Source organism: Papio anubis, chromosome 6, assembly GCF_008728515.1.
Source record: "Papio anubis isolate 15944 chromosome 6, Panubis1.0, whole genome shotgun sequence".
NCBI lineage: Eukaryota > Metazoa > Chordata > Mammalia > Primates > Cercopithecidae > Papio > Papio anubis.
In genome coordinates, this window is record NC_044981.1 from 66,846,545 (window position 1) to 66,861,630 (window position 15,086).

The window sequence follows — 15,086 nt, forward strand, 5'->3', positions numbered from 1 at the left end:
GTTAATGAATTGTTCTTTTTTTGTTTTTTGTTATTTTAGATAGAGTCTTGCTCTGTCACCCAGGCTGGAGTGCAATGGCATGATCTCTGCTTACTGCAACCTCTGCCAGTTGGGTTCAAGTGATGCTTGTGCCTCAGACTCCTGAGTAGCTGGGACTGCAGGCTTGCGCCACCATGCCCCACTAATTTTTGTATTTTTAGTAAAGACGGGGTTTTACCATGTTGATCAGGCTGGTCTTGAACTCCTGATCTCAATTGATCCACCTGCCTCAGCCTCCCAAAGTGCTGGGATTATAGGTGTGAGCCACTGCGACTGGTCAAGAATTGTTCATTTTGTTTATCTTTTCTAAAAAACTGAGTCTTTGTTAATCTTTTGTATTGTTTTTCTAGTGTCCATTTCATTTATTTCTGGTCTGGTCTTTATTATTTTCTTTCTTCTCTTATTTTTTGTTTTAGCTTGTTCTTATTTTTATCCAGTTTCTTGAGTTACAACATTAAGTCGTTTATTAGAGATTGTTTTTCAACGAAGTTGTTTATTGGTGTAGTTCCCTTTTATAATAGTTTCTGGTATATCTCATAGGTTTTAGTATGTTATTTTTTCCATTTTCTTTTTTCTCAAGAAAATATTAAATTCTCCTTCTAATTTCTTCTTTGACGCATTGGTTATTTAGGAGCTTGTTTTTAAATTTCCATGCATTTGCAAAGTTTGTGAAGTTCCTCCTGTTATTGTTTCTAGTTTTATATCATTGTGGTCAGAAAATATACTTGATATGATCTCTATTTCCTTAAATTTGTTAGACTTCTTTTGTGGCCTAACATGTTTATCCTGGAGAGTATTCCATTTGCAGTTGAGAAGAATGTGTATTCCACAGCTATTTCACAGAATGTTCTGTAAATGTCTGTTAGGTCCATTTGGTCTGAAGAGCAGTCAAAATCCAATGTTTCTATGTTGATTTTCTGCTTGGATGATCTGTCCATTATTGAAAATGGGGTGTTGACATCCCCTCTTTTTTTTCCCACTTCCTCCCAAACACATATTGCAAGTATCACAGAAAATTGTAAACTGGTTTTCAACACATAGTGAGCTCAAGCACGAAGGGTGAGTACTGAAGATCTACAGAGGTCAGACTGGGAGCCCTGCCACAGGAAGTTTGAACCTCTCAAAACAGCTCTTTCCTCCCACAGTCCAGGCTCATCACTTCTTCCTAATCTAAGGTGACTTATCCACACACAGAAATATAGGCTGCTCCATATATGTCAATAATTGCTCTGCTGTGTTTCACGAGGGATCTTCACAAGCCAAACCCTGGCTCAAATTCTGTACTGGAAGTTCCTGTTGCTGTCAAAGAACTCTTGCCCCTTCTGCACTACTTTGCTGCTGAAGCGACCTAGATCCCCTGTCTTCAACTTCTCCAGCTTCTGATCACTTGGCAGCCTACCATCATCAGTTCTTCTGGTGCTCTCAGAATCACTGGCGTACTTCTGCAGCTCTCTCTGACAACCTAGGGCTGCAGCAAGAGGCACAGAGCTCTCCTTCTCCAGATTCTGGCTTCCTTTATTCTTTCCCTTCCATCTCCTTGGTACATTTGTCCTGTGAGTGTTTGACTCTATCACTTTCAAAGCTGTGGTGTGATTCGGGTCTTTGGATGAGGCTTCATGCCCTGGCATAAGCAAACAGCCTGATACAGAGTGCCCTGCAGGGAATGGCTTTGAGGTATTTCCAGGGCCCTGAAGCTGCTAGAGCAAGTGGGCAACCCCAGTTTTCTTAAGGACTTTTTGATCCTGCTTCAGTTTCAGCTCCAATGTGGTTACCAACTTGCTTTTTAAAACTCTTGAGATCACATCAGTGCTGACATCAAAGCCTTCAGCCAACCTGGGAACTGACCAGGGCTCTGCAAATTCCTTATGTAAATACTGGATCTACAACATGGGTTCCCATGTCAGGCTTCTGGGCAGAGCACCAGGTGTCTCCATTTGCCTCCAAATTTTCCGGAATCAGATTGCTTTTTTTCTATCACTGCAGGGTGCTAGGGTAGAGAACCAGTGGCAGAAGCCATGTGTGGAAGCAGGATGGATGTTTGAAGAGCCTCAGGCTAAATCATGGAGCACCCAGCCCTCTTCTCTTTGATAGCAAGGGCAATCGGGCCATGTCTGCCAGCTTAGAGCTGCTCTGCAAACCCAGAAATCTGACACCTAGAGCAATAACTGCCCATAAGCATGCCGAACTCTCTCTAAACTGGTGATGAAATATGTCACTGGTGAAGGGACTAGTGGTTCCAGGGGAGCTGGACACCTGACACTGTGCTCTGGACATTGGATAAGAAGAAACAAGGGCCCCTATGCATGTAGCAGCAGGACTCCTGGAACCAAGGGGGTGTGGCCTGGGGTGCCAGGGCGCAAGGCTCTGCTTCAAGCTGAGGGCCCAGGGAGGAGCCGGTACCTCTCCACCTCTTGTAGCTCCCATTCCTCTGGCTCCTAGTCAGAATCGGGGTCCAGCTCCCAGCTGATAGGGCCTGGGCCTCCACCCCCTAGATCATGAACCCACAGTGAGCAATGGCAACACAGACATGCCAGTCTAGCTAGAGACTCAGAGTAACTGCCATGTCAATGCATATCAGCCTTCAGCATTCTACAACATGGCAGCAACCTGACATCTCCGCTTATTATTGTATTGTAGTCTCTTTAGATCTACTAATATTTGCTTTATATATTTGGGTGCACTGTTGCTGGGTGCATATATATTTATGATATATCCTGTTGCTGAACTGATTCCTTTTTCATTATATAATGATAAATATTTTGTTTCTATAGTTTTGGATTTAAAGTTAATTTTATTTGATGTAAGTGTAGCTTATATTCATCCCTTCACTTTCAGTCTATGTGTGTTCATACAGGTGAAGTGAGTTCTTATAAGCAGCATATAGTTGAGGCTTGATTTTTTTTTTTTTTTTTTTTTTTTTTTTTTTTTTGAGACGGAGTCTCGCTCTGTCGCCCAGGCTGGAGTGCAGTGGCCAGATCTCAGCTCACTGCAAGCTCCGCCTCCCGGGTTCCCGCCATTCTCCTGCCTCAGCCTCCCGAGTAGCTGGGACCACAGGCGCCGCCACCTCGCCCGGCTAATTTTTTGTGTTTTTAGTAGAGACGGGGTTTCGCCGTGTTAGCCAGGATGGTCTCGATCTCCTGACCTTGTGATCCGCCCGTCTCGGCCTCCCAAAGTGCTGGGATTACAGGCTTGAGCCACCGCGCCCGGCCAAGGCTTGATTTTTTAAAGAATTATTTAACCACTATATATCTTTTAATTAAATAATTTAATTCATTTATATTCAAGGTTATTATTGATTGGTAAGACTTACTCTTGCCATTTTGTTAAGTGTTTTCTGGTTGTTTTCTTTCTTTCTTTCTTTCTTTCTTTCTTTCTTTCTTTCTTTCTTTCTCTCTTTCTCTCTTTCTCTCTTTCTCTCTTTCTTTCTCTTTCTGGTTTCCTGGTTTTCTGTAGTGCTAAGCTTTGATTTTTTTTCTCTTTCTCACATTTATGGACTTGAGTATGTTAAACACCCTTGCATCCCTGGTATAAAACCCACTTGATCATGGTGTATTATCTTTTTGATATGCTGTTGGATGCAGTTAGCTAATATTTAGTATTTTGCTGAGGATTTTGCATCCATGTTCATCAGGGATATTGGTCTGTAGTCTTCCTTTTAAGTTGTCCTTTTCTGATTTTTGTATTAGGGTGGTACCGGCTTCATAGAATGATTTAGGGAGGGGTCTCTATTTCACTCTCTTTTGGAATAGTTTCAGTAAGATTGGTGCCAATACTTTGAATATCTGGTAGAATTCACTTGTGAACCCATCTGGTCCTGGACTTTTTGTTGTTGTTGGCAATTTATTTTTAAAACTGGTTTCATCTCACCATTTGTTATTGGTCTGGTCAGATTTTCTATTTCTTTATGATTTAATTAGAAGGGTTGTATATATTTCCAGAATTTATCCATCTCCTCTACATTTTCTAGTTTGTGCATGTAAAGGTATTCATAGTAGCCTTGAAAAATTTTTTATATTTCTGTGGTATCAGTTGTAATATATCTCGTTTTGTTTCTAACTGAGCTTATTTGGATCTTCTCTCTTCTTTTCTTGTTTAGTCTTGCTAGTGGTCTATCAATTTTGTTTATCTTTTCAGAGAATCAGCTTTTTCTTTCATTTTTTAAATATATTTTTTATTTCAATTTCACTTAGTTCTTCTGTGATATTTGTTATATCTTTTCTCCTGCTGGGCTTCAGTTTGGCTTGTTCTTATTTCCCTAGTTCCTTGAGGTGTGACCTTAGATTGTCTATTTGTGCTCTTTCAGACTTTGATGTAGGCAGGTAATGCTGTGAACTTTCCTCTTAGCATCACTTTTGCTGTATCCCAGAAGTTTTGATAAGTTTTGTCACTCACTATTACTGTTCAGCTCAAAGAGTTCTTAAATTTCTGTCTTGATTTTATTGTTAACTCAAAGATCATTCAAGAGTAGATTATTTACTTTCCAAATATTTGTATAGTTTTGAGGGTTCCTTTTAGAGTTAATTTCCACTTTTATTCCACTGTGGTGTGAGAGGACATGATATAACTTTGATTTTCTTTTCTTTTTTTTTTTTTTTTTCGAGACAGTTTCTCTCTGTCATCTAGGCTGGAGTGCAATGGTGTGATCTTGGCTCACTGCAACCTCTGCCTCCCTGATTCAAGTGATTCTCCTGTCTTAGCCTCCCTGGGTAGCTGTGAATACAGGCATGCAACACCACTCCAGATTTTTTTTTTTTTTTTGTATTTTTAGTAGAGACGAGGTTTTGTCATGTTGGCCAGGCTGGTCTCGAACTCCTGACCTCAGGGGATCCACCCTCTTTGACCTCCCAAAGTGCTGGGATTACAGGTGTGAGCCACCATGCCTGGCCAATTTTGATTTTCTTAAATTTATTGAGACTTGTTTTGTGACCTATCACATGGTGTATCTTGAAGGATGTTTCATATGCTGAGGACAAGAATGTATATTCTGCAGTTGTGGACTAGAATGTTATGTAAATATCTGTTAAGTCCATTTGTTCTAGGGTAGTTTAAATTCATTGTTTCTTTGTTTACTTTCTGTCTTGATGATCTGTCTAGTGCTGTCAATGGAGTATTGAAGTTCCCCACTATTATTATGTTGCTGTCTATCTCATTTCTTAGGTCTAGTAGTAATTGTTTCATGAATTTGGGAGCTCCTATATATATAGGATTGTGATATTTTCCTGTTTGGCTAATCTTTATCATTATATAATGTCTCTCTGGTTTTTTGTTTTGTTTTGTTTTGTTTTTGTTTTTGTTTTTGTTTTTTACTGTTTTTGCTTCAAGTTTGTTTTGTCTGATATCAGAATAGCTACTCCTGCTTGCTTTAGGTTTTCATTTGGTGGGGTATCTTTTTCCACCCCTTTACCTTAAGTTTATGTGAGCTCATGTGTTAGATAGTTTCTTAGAAACAGAAGATACTTGCTGGGTGGATTTTTATCCATTCTGCCATTTGTATCTTTTAAGTGGAGTATTAGGCCATGTACATCGTTCAACATTAGTATTGAGATGTAGGGTACTGTTATATTCATCATGTTAGTTGTTTGTCTTCGTATCTTGTGTTTTGTGTGTGTGTTATTGTTCTATAGGCCTAGTAAAATTTATGCTTTAAGGAGATAATATGGTTTGGTTCTGTGTACCCACCCAAATCTCACCTTGAATTGTATTAATTCTCATGTTTCAAGGGCGGAACCAGGTGGAGATAATTGAATCATTGGCACAGTTTCCCCCATGCTGTTCTCATGATAGTAAGTGAGTTTTTATGAGATGTGATGGTTTTATAAGGGGCTTCCCCCTTGACTTGGCAGTCATTCTCTCTCCCGCCACCCTGTGAAAAGGTGCCTTCCGTCATGACTGTAAGTTTCCTGAGACCTCCCAAGTCATGCCTAACTGTGAGTCAATTAAACCTCTTTTCCTTATAAATTACCCAGTCTTGGGTATTTCTTCATAGCAGCTTGAGAATGGATTAATGAAGTAAATTGATACTGCAGAGAGTAGGATGCTGCTATAAGAATACCCAAAAATGTGGAAGTGACTTTGGAACTGGGAAACACGCAGAGGTTGAAACAGTTTGGAAGGCTCAAAAGAAGACAGGAAGATGTGGGAAAGCTTGGAACTTCCTAGACGCTTAGAGAGCTCAGAAGACAGAAAGATGTAGGAAAGTTTGGAACTTCCTAGAGACTTGTTAAATGGCTTTCACCAAAATGCTGATAGTGATGTGGACAATGAAGTCCGGGCTGAGATAGTCTCAGATGGAGATGAGGAACTTGTTGGGAATGGAATAATGATGATTCTTGCTACTCTTTAGCAAAGAGACTGATGGCATTTTGCCCATGCCCTAGAGTTCTTTGGAACTTTGACCTTGAGAGAGATGATTTAGGGTATCTGGCAGAAGAAATTTCTAAGCAGCAAAGCATTCAAGAAGAAGCAGAGCATAAAAGTTTGGAAAATTTGCACCATGATGATGCAATAGATGAGAAAATCTCTTTTTCTTGGGAGAAATTCAAGTTTGCTTCAGAAATTTGTATAAGTAATGAGGAGCCAAATGTTAATCACCAAGACAATGGGGAAAATGCCTCCAGGGCATATCAGGGACTTTCGTGGCAGCTCCTCCCATCACAGGCCAGGAGGCCTAGGAGATAAAAATGGTTTTGTGGGATGGTCCCAGGGTCCCCCTGCTGTGTGCAGCGCAGGGACTTTGTGCCCTGTGTCCTAGGTGCTCCAGCCATGGCTAAAAGGGGCCAAGATACAGTTCTGGCCATGGCTTCAGAGACAGCAAGCTCCAAACCTTGGAAGCTTCCATGTGGTGTTGAGCCTGCGGACACACAGAATTTAAGAATTGAGGTTTGGGAATCTCCACCTAGATTTCAGAGGATGTATGGAAATTCCAGGATGTCCAGACAGAAGGTTGCTGCAGGGAAGGAGCCCGTATGGAGAACCTCTGCTAGGGCAATGCAGAGGAAATGTGGGGTTGAAGCTCCCACACTGAGGCACTGCCTAGTGGAGCTGTGAGAAGAGGGCCACCATCCTCCAGACCCCAGAATGGTAGATCCACCGACAGCTTGCACTGTGTGCTGGAAAAGCCAGCCCATGAAAGCAGCTGGGAGAGGGGCTGTTCCCTGCAAAGCCACAGGGGAGGAGCTTCCCAAGGCCATGGGAGCCAACCTCTTGCATCAGCATTACCTGGATGTGAGACATGGAGACAAAGGAGATCATTTTGGAACTTTAAAGTTTAAAGACTGCCCTACTGGATTTCAGACTTGTATGGGCGTGTAGCCCCTTTGTTTTGGCCAACTTTTCCCTTTTAGAATGGGTGTATTCAGCGAATGTCTGTAGTCCCATTGTATCAAAGAAGTAACTAACTTGCTTTTGATTTTAAGGGACTTGCCTTGTCTCAGGTGAGACTTTGGAATGTGGACTTTTGAGTTAAGTGGAATGAGTTAAAACTTTGGGGTGATTTGGGGAAAAACATGATTAGTTTTGAAGACTTGCCTTGTCTCAGGTAAGACTTTGGATTCTAGACTTTTGAGTTAATGAGTTAAGACTTTGGGGGACTGTTGAAAGGGAATGATTGTGTTGTGACGTGTGAGGACATGAGATTTGGGAGGGGACGGGGGTGGAATAATATGGTTTGGCTCTGTGTCCTCACCCAAATTTCACCTTGAATTGTAATAATCCCCATGTGTCAAGGGTGGGACCAGGTGGAGGTAATTGAATCATGGACAGTTTTCCCCATGTTGTTGTGATAGTGAGTGAATTCTCACAAGATCTGATGGTTTCATAAGGAGCTTCCCTCTTTTCTTGGCTCTCATTCTCCTGTTCGCCTGTGAAGAGGTGCCTTCCACTATGATTGTAAGTTTCCTGATGCCTCCCCCAGCTACGCGGAAGTGTGAGCCAATTAAATCTGTTTTCTTTAGAAATTATCCAGTCTTGGGCATTTCTTCAGAGAAGCATGAGAATGGATTAATACAGGAGGTTCTATTTTGGTGTATTTCAAGGTTTTGTTCCAAGGTTTAGAACTCCTTTTAGCATTTCTTCTAATTCTGGGTTAGTAGTGGTGAATTCTCTCAGCTTTTGTCTGAAAAAGACTTTATCTCTTCTTCATTTATTAAAATCTTTTTTCTTTGTCTTTGTCTGATTGTGTTAATTCTAAAACTTGTCTTCAAGCTCTGAAGTTTATTCTTCTGCTTGTTCTAGTTTAGTCTTGAAATTTTCCAGTGCAGTTTGTATTTCTCTAAGTTTGTCTTTCATTTTCAGAAGTTTTGATTGTTTTTTCTTATAAGATCTATTTCTCTGGAGAATTTTTCATCCATATCTTGTATTGTTTTTTTACATTTCTTTAAGTTGTTTTTCACCCCTCTCTGGTATCTCCTTGAGTAGCTTAATAAACAACCTTCTGGATTATTTATCTGGCTATTCAGAGATTTCCTCTTAGTTTTGATCCATTGCTGGGGAGCTGGCATGATTTTTTGTGGGTGTTACAGAGCCCTGTTTTGTCATCTTACCAGAATTGCTTTTCTGGTTCCTTCTCATTTGGGTGAACTATTTTATTAGGAAGTCTGGAACTCAAGGCCTGCAGCTCAGATTCTCTTGTCCCACAGGTTGATTCCTTGATGTGGTGCTCTCCCCCTTTCTCTGGGGATGGGGCTTCCTAAGAGCCAGACTGCAATGATTGCTATTGCTCTTCTGGGTCTAGCCACCAGTGGGGCTACCAGACTCTGGGCTGGTGCTGGGGAATGTCTGCAAAGAGTACTGTGATGTGATCTGTCTTCAGGTCTCTCAGCCATGGATACCAGCACCTGCTCTAGTGAAGGTGACGTAGACTCTGTGAGAGTGCTTGGTTGTAGATACGTTTAGTGTTCTGGCTTTCTCAAATGCTAGTTATGCTAGCAGTGAATTTGTTGTGTGGACACACTGAAAACCTCTGGTTGACTGGGCACAGTGGGTCACACCTATAATCCCAGCACTTTGGGAGGCCGAGGTGGGTGGATCACCTGAGGTCAGGAGTTTGAGAACCCTGGCCAACATGGCAAAACCTCGTCTCTACTAAAAATACGAAAAATAGCAGGGAGTGGTGGCATGTGCCTCTAGTCCCAGCTACTGGGGAGGCTGAGGCAGAAGAATCACTTGAATCCAGTAGGTGGAAGTTGCAGTGAGTGGAGATCGTGCCACTGCACTTCAGCCTGGGCAGCAGAGCGAGATCAAGATCAAGTCTCAGAAGGAAAGGAAAACAAAACAAAACAAAACAACAACAACAACAAAAACCCTCTGGTTATCCAGGATGTTGCAGGCAGTGGAATTAGCTGTTGTCTTCTTCTTCCTGGGATCAGGGTTATTCTATCAGGAGTTGCTATAATAGCCTGAGTTGGTTAGTCTCCAGTCAGGATTTGGCACTTTCAAGAGAGCACCAGCTGCGGCCAGGAATTCTTTGTTATTGTAATGTTTCTGTAAGTAGATCCAAGATAAGGGGGCACACCAAGCCATGCAGGACCACATGCAGAAGTACCAGGTTGGTCAGGAAACTGAGGGCACATGATGATTTTTATGTGGCCACATCACCCAAATTTATTTGTCCATTTCTAGGCTTCTGAGGATCCTGGCATCTTAGCTATGGATCTCCCAACACCTGCCAGTCACAGCACCACAGAAGTTAACTGTCTAGGAGCAGAGAACACAGAGCAGTGATGACAAGATATAACTATTTCTTTTTTCTTTCAGCACTTTGATTCTATTGTCCTATTGTCTCCTGGCCTACAAGGTTCTGCTAAGAAATGTGCTCAGAGTCTAATGGGGAGTCCCTTATATCTGACTTGACTCTTTTCTCTTGCTAATGTTAGAATTCTGTCTTTGTCTTTGACTTTTGAAGTTTGACCATAATGTCTGTTGGGGATGACCTGTTTGCATTGAATTTGACCATTAAGCTTCCTAGGTCTGATGTCTATATCTTTCAGAAGATTTGGGAAGTTTTAAGCTATTTTTTTGTTAAATAAGCTTCCTGTGCCTTTCCCTGTCCCCTCTTTCTGAACATTGCATTGTGAATATTTACTTAATGGTGTCTCATAAGTTCTGTAGGCATTCTTTACTCTTTTTAATTTTTGTTTTTTCTGACTGGGTTGTCTCAAAATATCTGTCTTTAAATTCAAAAATTCCTTTTTTTTTTCTTTTGCTTGATCCAGTCTGCTGTTGTAGGTGGTAGTTGTATTGAGTTGTATTGTTCATTTCATGTAGTGAATTCTTCAGCTCCAAGAATTCTGTTTAGTTCCTTATAATAATATTTGTCTCTTTGTTGACTTTCTCATTCACATTATGAATTGTTTTCCTCATTTCATTTCCCGTATTCTCTTATGTCTCATTGAGTTTCCTTAAAATTATTATTTTAAACTCCCTTTCAGGCATCTCCTAAATTTTCTTTTGCTTTTTGAGGTCAGTTATCAGAGAATTATTGTGCTTCTTTGAGGGTGTTATGTTTTCTTACTTTTTTTGTTTCTTGTGTCCCTATCTTGATATCTGTACATCTGGTGGGACAGTTGCTTCTTGCATTTTTTTGGGGTAGCTTTCTTAGAGGAAGTTTTTTTTTTTTCCTTGTAGATGTGTCCTAGGATGTCAGTTGAGTAGTGTGCATTGGCTTTGGTTCTAGGTAGGTGCAAAGTGTGCTTCATGGGGTTTCTTCAGCTGTAATCAATGTCAGTGATGCCTGTGAGTTTCTCAGTGGCCTCAGCTGTAGAAGTTTGTGGTGGCAGTGGTATGGCTTTGCTGGGGCCAGGACAATGGGCTGCTTCTCAAACAAAGGGGGTTCATTGTCTTTGCCTCAGCATCCCTGTTGTGCAGAACCACCTGTACACTGGAGAATAGGACACTACATGGGCTTGGGTGCTGGGCTTACAGCTGTTATACTGCCTCGCTTCCAATTATTGATATTGTGGCACTGTAGCCAGGTGTGTGAGCATGGTGGAATGGCAGTGCAGCCTCAGAAATGGAGGAGTGCAGTGGCTACTGTTCCCTGAGCAGAATGTGACTTCAGTGACTTCAGATTCAATTCAGTGTGCCATAGCAGCTTGCATCATGGTGGGGTTGATGGGTCCTAGGGGGTTGGGGTGGGTTCCTCCTCTGGAATAATGCAGCCGTGTGAACTCCAGGCAGTTCCCTAAACTGGGCTAAGGGCGTTGTATTACTGCGGAATTGTCCAGTAGTAGAAACTTCAGGTATCTACAGTAGCAATGGAGTGGCAAACGGAGGGGGCCCCCTGTTTACCTTTTCCCTGCAGGGAGAAGTCTTTCTTAGTTTGGAGCTGATCTCAACTAGGGAGATGGGATGGAAGAGGTGTGGCATTTTCTTCCCTTTTCTATGCTGCCAATCCAAGTTTCTGTTCTCCATATCATTTTCTCTACTCTCCTCCACCCCCATCCATACTCCAGTACTCCCCTTTAGACTCTAGCTGAAATGTAGTTGCTTATTTATTGTTTTGGTCCTTTTTATGAGGTGAGACATATTAGGCACCTTTAATCAGCCATCTTGCTGACATTACTCATCATCTTCATTTTTGATTGGGTTTAGTGCCCAGTTCACTAAGACCTTATCACCTCTGCCATCTGTTGGGAACAGCTCTTAGTAATGAATACCAGCAGATCATTACATGGGTTTTTGTTTGTTTGTTTGTTTGTTTGCTTGCTTGCTCAAGCATCACAGGGCAAAGTGTAGAGCAAAACTGAGCAGAAGCTAAGAGTGTATGTAGGTAGGAAATAAGAGGTAAAATAATTGGTCAGGTTTTCCAGTTGGCTCAATTTTTTTTCCAGATCAATTCCAAAATTATTTGCTTAATAGTTTAGGTAATGAAGGACAATATTTATTTAGGCATAACATTGTAGTATATTGAATCAATACATAATCACTCTTAAGTCACTTCTATTTACAATGTATAAAAAGGTAGTGTAAGTTGGGCTGGGTGAGGTGTCTCACATCTGTAATCCCAGCACTTTGGGTGGCCGAGGCAGGTGGATCACGAGGTCCGGAGATGGAGACTATCCTGGCTAAAATGGTGAAACCCCGTCTCTACTGAAAATACAAAAAATTAGCCAGGCGTGGTGGTGGGCCCCTGTAGTCCCAGCTACTCGGGAGGCTGAGGCAGGAGAGTGGCGTGAACCCGGGAGGCGGAGCTAGCAGTGAGCCGAGATTGTACCACTGAACTCCAGCCTGGGTGACAGAGTGAGACTCTGTCAAAAAAAAAAAAAAAGTAGTCTAAGTTAAAACAGGTGTAATAATCATAGTCATTATTCAAAAGCACAATGCAGAATTTAACCATGAAAAGAAATTACATCACTTTGAGTAAACTTTTGAAGCTTTTTGACATTTTGAAGCTAAGAATTTATAAAAGGTTAAAGGATCAAAAATTAATTCGAAATAAAGGTTGGTTCATGCATTTTAAGGCAGGTCAGCCTTATATAAATGTACTGTGACCAGACAATATTGCTAGTGCTGTGGTATGAAATGTTTACAAAGGAAAAATCTTTGTGCTTTGTTGATTCAGAACTATTTATAATGTGCTATCTTTTCCTGTTATCCCCTACTACTTGTGTCTTTGTATTGTCCTTGAATTCTCAAAAGTGACACCTTATTGAGGTTTATCTTTGTATTTGGCAATTTTCTTCTTACTCCTACATGTCTAAAGTAACCATATTTCTAATTTTAAAAAATCATGTGGAAGTTATGCTTTCAATCGAGATGCAATAACAGGAACTGGATTTACAGTCTGGCCAAAACAAAAAAAACCGTACACATATGAAACAATGGTTTTCAATATATTGGACATCAGGCAATACATCACAGTGATTCCTGGGAGACAAGAAATGAACAAGGTATACAACGTTAGAGCCTTGAGAGTGTTTCCAGGTTGTGGTGTAGGGAGGGGAACCCAGTGATCTCCTTGGGTTAAGGAGACAGAGCTAACAGTCCAAGAGAATATAGTTACTACAGTTTGCTGGGCGGAGTACTGGATAGGAGAGATCTGTACAGAGAAATAACTCTGAAGATCTGAATAAGGTATTCTTTGGTATCTTTGGATATTAGCATTGCCGAAGGAAATATTGTGAACTTAAAGAGTCCTGATCAGTGTATTCAAGTGAGCAAACTACTCAAGGTCCAGAAAAGAACTCCTTGAAAGGTTTAGAGGGAATAGCATCCAACAATTAAACAGGGTTAAGAATAGTGCCAGTTTTTACCTGCTGGAATAAAAAAATCTTTACTTAATAGGGCATTGAGTAAAGTACACAGGGCCTTTCTTCAGTTGTAGGAAATAGCTATAGACTCAGCACTGCTCCAGTCCTGCATAACAAATATTAAAAGCAAGATCTGACTTACTCAAACTGTTGCAGGTAACTTAGCTGCATCCTAGAACAAAAGCTAAGAATATTTATAGCAGTTGAAAAAAATCAGTACTCAACAAGGTAACACAATATCTGGCATCCAATAAAAATTACTATGCATGCAAGAAGCAGAAAATCAAGATCCATAATGAAAAGAATAAGCAATTGAAACTGACCAAGAATTGACATAGAAAATAGAATAGCAGAAGAGGACATTAAACAATTATTATGGTTGTATATAATATGTTCCAAAAGTTAAGTGGAATACATGTAAGATATAAAAAAATGCCCAAATCAAAGTTCTAGAGATGAAAACTAAAATGTGCGAGTTGAAAAGTATGGTGGTTATGACAAATTAGCATTGCAGAAGAAAATATAGTGAACTTGAAGTTAAAGCAATAGAAATAATTCAAAGTAAAACACACAGAGGAAAAAGAATCAAATAACAAAGTACAAGACATTGATAAGTTGTAGAGAAATATTAAGCCATATATGTATGCAATTAGAATCCCTGAAGAGAGAGAAAATAAAAAAAATTTGAAGAAATAATAGTCAAGATTTTTCCAAATTGATAAAAGCCATAAGCCCACATATTCAAGAAATGCAGTAAATCCCAAGCACAAAAATTTTGAAGAAAATTGCATGAAAGCCAGATTGCTAAAACTACTGGGAAGAGAAAATCTTAAGATCGGCCAGAACAAAAAAGACACATAAGAGAAACAAAGAATGACAGAATTTTATTTTCATCAACAATGCAAGCAACATTTTTATGTGTTATATAAGAAAAAATGTTAACTCAAAATTCCATAGTAAAAATATCTTTGAAAACTTAAATGAAATAAAAATTTCATAGAATATTTTTAAAAACTGAAAAAATTCATCATTAGCAGGTCTGCAATATAGGAAGCATCAAAAAAAGTCCTTTAGTGAGAAGGAGAAATATATCAGATGGAAATATAGATTTACAAAAAGAAACAACAAGCACTGAAAATTATAACTGCATGAATAAGTGTATGAGATTTTTTCCTATTGTAAAAAATCTGTTCAAAAAATAATTGTCAAAACAAAAACAATAACAAAGTAGTGTAGGGTTTATAGCATTTGAAAATGTAAAACATATTGCAATGACAACACAAAAACAAGGATGAGAGTTAGAGTAATGTACCACTGTAACATTCTTATACTATAACAAAGTGGTATAATATAACTTGAAAATACACTGTGATAAGTTAAAGATGTATACTCTAAATCCTATAGCTGCTACTAAAATAAAAAATAAAGAACTAGATCTAATAAGCCAATTGGAGATGTAATTGAATCACTTAAAATATTAAATTAATTCAGAAAGGGAAGGAAAAGAAAACAACAGATGGAATAAATATGAAACAAATATCAAAATTATGGGTTTAAATCTGACCATATCAATAATAATATTTAACATAGATTATCTAAATACTTCAATTAAATCAGCAGTTATCAGACTAGATAACAAACCAAGACCCAGCTCTATGCTGCCTACAAAAAAAAAACCCTTTAAAAATAAAGATACAAATAGATAAAAAATACATAAATGAAAGCATAGAAAACATATACCATATGAACATTAATTAAGAAAAACTGGAATGGATATATTAGTATCAGAAAAACTCTTGC

At 39.7% G+C, this 15,086-nt stretch overlaps 1 pseudogene; it reads right to left on the reverse strand.

Annotated features, from left to right (window-relative positions):
• Nucleotides 1–414: 414 nt before the first annotated feature.
• On the reverse strand, nucleotides 415–2,602 carry LOC110743012 (annotated as a pseudogene).
• Nucleotides 2,603–15,086: the final 12,484 nt, after the last annotated feature.